Source organism: Hyla sarda, chromosome 5 (genome assembly GCF_029499605.1).
Source record: "Hyla sarda isolate aHylSar1 chromosome 5, aHylSar1.hap1, whole genome shotgun sequence".
In the NCBI taxonomy this organism is placed as follows: Eukaryota; Metazoa; Chordata; class Amphibia; order Anura; family Hylidae; genus Hyla; species Hyla sarda.
The window spans coordinates 93,244,476-93,248,652 of NC_079193.1; the positions used below are offsets into that span (position 1 = coordinate 93,244,476).

General features: G+C 39.3%; 1 long non-coding RNA gene across 1 annotated transcript in view; it reads right to left on the bottom strand.

Annotated features, from left to right (window-relative positions):
• Positions 1-3,846, bottom strand: part of LOC130272568 (uncharacterized) — a 30,557-nt gene extending 26,711 nt beyond the window's left edge. Inside the window, exon 1 of the long non-coding RNA XR_008843611.1 lies at positions 3,769-3,846. This is a non-coding gene — a long non-coding RNA (uncharacterized LOC130272568). The remainder of the gene's footprint in view (positions 1-3,768) is intronic.
• Between the last annotated feature and the right edge of the window lie 331 nt (positions 3,847-4,177).

The window sequence follows — 4,177 nt, forward strand, 5'->3', positions numbered from 1 at the left end:
GGGTTATGTGGAGAGTATATGAGTATGAGGATGGGATATGAGTTCGGGATATATGGACAGGATAAGAGGTTGGGATATGAGGACAAGAGCAAGAGGAAGACTGGGCAACTCTGCAAGTAGGTTATATAGAAGAATGCTAATTATATCATCCCTCAGGCTGCCCAAGGTGATGACAGAGTCCGGCAATGTAGGAGTACAAGTAATAGTTGACATTCCTAATGTGAAATTTGAAACCATTCTTCCCTATATGACTTCTCCCCACTGTATGGGACTTGTGTCCTCACCACACAGGGTTAATTGTGAATTGCTTTCTTTAGCAACAGTACATGAAAGCAAGTGGGATTATTCAGCTCTAGACATGACAGGGTTAATGGCATCCCTTCCTTCACCAGGATGTTTAAGCAGCTGATTCCCGAGGACAGGAGGTGAAGATCTCAGGTCTGTAATCTGTAGACAGAGCAAGGCAATGTGAGAAAATAATGTCATGCCTGACATAGCGTTGCGTCAGTTGCCAGTTATCCAGCTGCCATGCTCAGGGCATCTGTTTAGACCTAAGACAAATTAATGTCTCACTTTTTAAAATCATGTTCATCCGTATTTTTATTTCACTCAGAGATTTAAAGGAAATCTGTTATTTCAACATATTGAGCAATATGCTCCATGCCGAGAACATAAGATTTCTTTCATTTCAATCAAAAAGAATATAGAAAGTGAATGGCATGGGGCTGTTAAAAGAGATGTATGTGTATATGTAAAATGCATATTTCAGCCTGATAAAAAGGTTACCAATGGGAATCTTACAAAACTGTAATACGGCCATACTGAGGTTTTTTTTATGTTGGTTTCATAGATGGTTTGATAGAATTTAACTAATTTAGATAGGCACTGTCAAAATTAAAGACTTTTTATTTGCTGTACATTTTGGCAAAACAATAACCTTTCTAATATACTTTATAGAAAAACGTTATCTACTGTTTATAAAAATCATTGCTTATAGAAAAAAACACTAGGGGTCCCCATACCATCTAAAACATAATCCTGTCTGGCTGTAGCATCATCTTTGCCCCAGCTGAAGCACAGGCCGGGACAAAGTCCAGGAAGTAAGGGCGGGACTAGCACTTCTCTGTGCTCTCTCCAATCCTATCTATCAGACTCCCATCTGAAAACAGAGGGAGAGGAAGCAGTTACAGTTCAGACTGTGATGAGTGATTAGATCAAGAGACCCAGCACAGCACAGCAGACTCAGTGAGGAAGTAAAAGCATGGTGAGTGAAGGAAGGCTCGGTGCTTGCCTCGGACTCAACCCTTTCCTGAGCAGTGGATGTCAGAAGAAGTGAGCAGCAGAACTGAGGGACTTGTGAGTTAAATACAGAAGCTAGATACCTAAAAAAAGACATTTGGCTGCCCTGTGCACCTCTGACTGAAATTTCCATCAACTAAGAGGTGGCTTATATTTCAGCTAAAACATATGCCTGTTTGCAGAGGTTGTGCCCCTTTTCACTATTCACTTTCTGATAAGCCCCTCTCTCTAGGCATGCGGGGCATAAAGTTGTAAAAAATTCAACCTTTTTGAAAAAGGGGCTTGCCTCTTTGACTTGAAAACACTCAGTTGATAAACTCCTTCCAATGAATTTGTTTTTTCTTAAAAAAAAAAAAAAAAAATAATAATAATAATAGTTAATTTCAAATCTTCTCTGGGATCAGTCATATTGGAGACATATATCCTTCCTGTATTTCCTGTATAGACAGTACAGCACAGTAAGTGCGCTTTATGGCAATGTGTTGAATGGGAATCAATTGAAAGAGGAATGTCCTGGACATTAACTGTGTACAGGAAAAAATGGAGTACAGCACCCTCCTTCTAAGGGTGGGTTCACACAGTGGAATGCCCACCCTGAAAACATTCTGCAGTCTGCAGGCACTGTGAGAAAAGAATCCGCTCAGACGTTATGCCCCTCGTGACATCATGGTCAAGCCCCCTCAATGCAAGTCAAAGGGAGGGGGCGTGATGCCCCCTCCCTTTGACTTGCATTGAGGGGGTGTGGCCATGACGTCACGAGGGGCATGGCCGACCCCCACAGTGCAAAAACAGCATTCAGAACATTTACTTCCAAACGCTGGCCAGTGGAGTACCCCTTTAATAAGATGTCCAACGGAAAAAATCCCCTATCCACTGGTTGAGAAACACTGCTCTAATGTGTACGTGTTCCTCCAAATTCTCATTCTATGCCTATGTAGGCAACAAATTAAGCTGCAAAGTGGAAATATCAGCCTTTTTTTTTTATTTCTCTAGTGGTCGGTGTAAAAACTGCAACATATCTCAAGACATTTTTTCATGCGATTAGCATAAAAAATTGGTTACGTTTGTTAGATATGGTGTTTGTAGCTTTAGAGGTTAAACTAAGAATAACAGAATCAGTTTAGCACATTCTTGAGCTTTACACCAATATTTCAACTGCATCATGTATTTCCCACAATTATAGCATTACCTTTTCCTGTTTAATATTACCTTTGCCTGTTTAATGCACATTTTCAGGAAGGCCTAGTAGCTAACAAAGACATTTATTGGGTATTTCTGGCTCTTTGATTCATAATTCTGTATTACAGTGATTGTCTACTGTGAATATTATTACTGTTATCTTCAGTAGCGGTAAATGAAAAGCACTTCATTCACCTTCTTAATTTTTTAAGAATCAATTATTTAACAGAATACAAGTTCAGCATTGCTGATTTCAAAAAGAACTGGTTAAGGCCAAGTAATTTGTTATATTTTTATACAAAATGACACTGCGTGAACATAACCTAAGAGGTGAATCTTATTTCTGGAGATGCAGTATATTGGGATGATAGCTTGCTCTTTGCTTTTTGCCAAAACAGCAGGTTCAAGTCTCAGTCCCATAGGGGAAAGCAAGCCAAAACATTTCAGGGCATTTAGAGTCAACAAAATGGGGATATGATTTTTTTTGTATCCTGTAAAACAAAGTAGTAAACATCCCCTAGATGACCAATGTTAGATCAGTTGAAAACATAAAAGTATACATTATTTGTAATAACTGTATATAGAAAAAACAGACAATAAAGCAGGCTGTACGATAAAGTTATCTTTTTAGATGTATATTTAAATTGGATACGTTAATCCCAAGGGGTTTTAATTAGATGTTGGAACGGGTATAAAGAATTCTATGGTGAAAATATAATGTGTTTTTTACTAAAGGTATATCTCAGGTGCAGATGTCACTTCCGGTGGAAGTGGATTTTTTGGAGTAGAAATAGCAGGAATGATACATAGTTTGGTTATCCCTGAGGAAGGAGGCAACTCCGCAACACGTTGGATAAATTGTTTTATGTTTGTTTCTTTGTAATTAAAATGCATTTTTTCATTTAGTCCCTGTTCACACATTATTTCAAGCTGTGAGCACAAACTCAGAAAGAGGAAACTTGAAGCTCATCTGGATACAAGTGGAATATAATAGCGTACTGGCGCGAGGGGAGCAGGACGGACTTGGCTCCCATCGGTGAAGTTCGTGCACCGGTGAACGCAATCAAAGTGTGCATGCAGACTTAGAGAACATAGGTGTGTCTGCTCCTCGTTGTTTTTCCTTTTGTTCCAGTATGAACTCAAAAAAGAATCCATCGAGTTCAACTTATATCCCTACTGTGTCCCTACTATGATAATATCGGGAGAAAGAGAAGAATAGAAGCAGCGCTATAGTGCGGTGAATCCCAGTGATAGAGGGATGTTAGTGAGGTATATGTAAATTTTGCTCACCTTAGCATGGACCTGAAGAAGAAGGTGTAACCTTTGAAATGCGTTGTCCTACTGTATTCTGCTTTTCTTGACTAATAAAAACAGCATTTACTTTTAAACCTGAAGTCTCCGGGAGTGCGCTAATTAAGCCAATAGTCGGATTTTCCTCCCTGGTCCAGAGGTCAGCCCTGCCAGGCTGCCCTCTGTCCAGCTGTTTTCTCTACTATGATAATATGGGACTGTATAAAACCCTTCCTTAGTCCAGCTTGATTCCCAGCTTTTTGTTCTTCTTTGTTTCCATCTTTCTTTTTCAGAACTGTGAAAAACAACCAGCAATTTGATTTGATTTAGTCATTAAGTAAATATTAGCATTTTGGAAATTGTTTGCGCTCTCCAGGTTTCATCTCTGTTAATTAACACAGCGATGCCT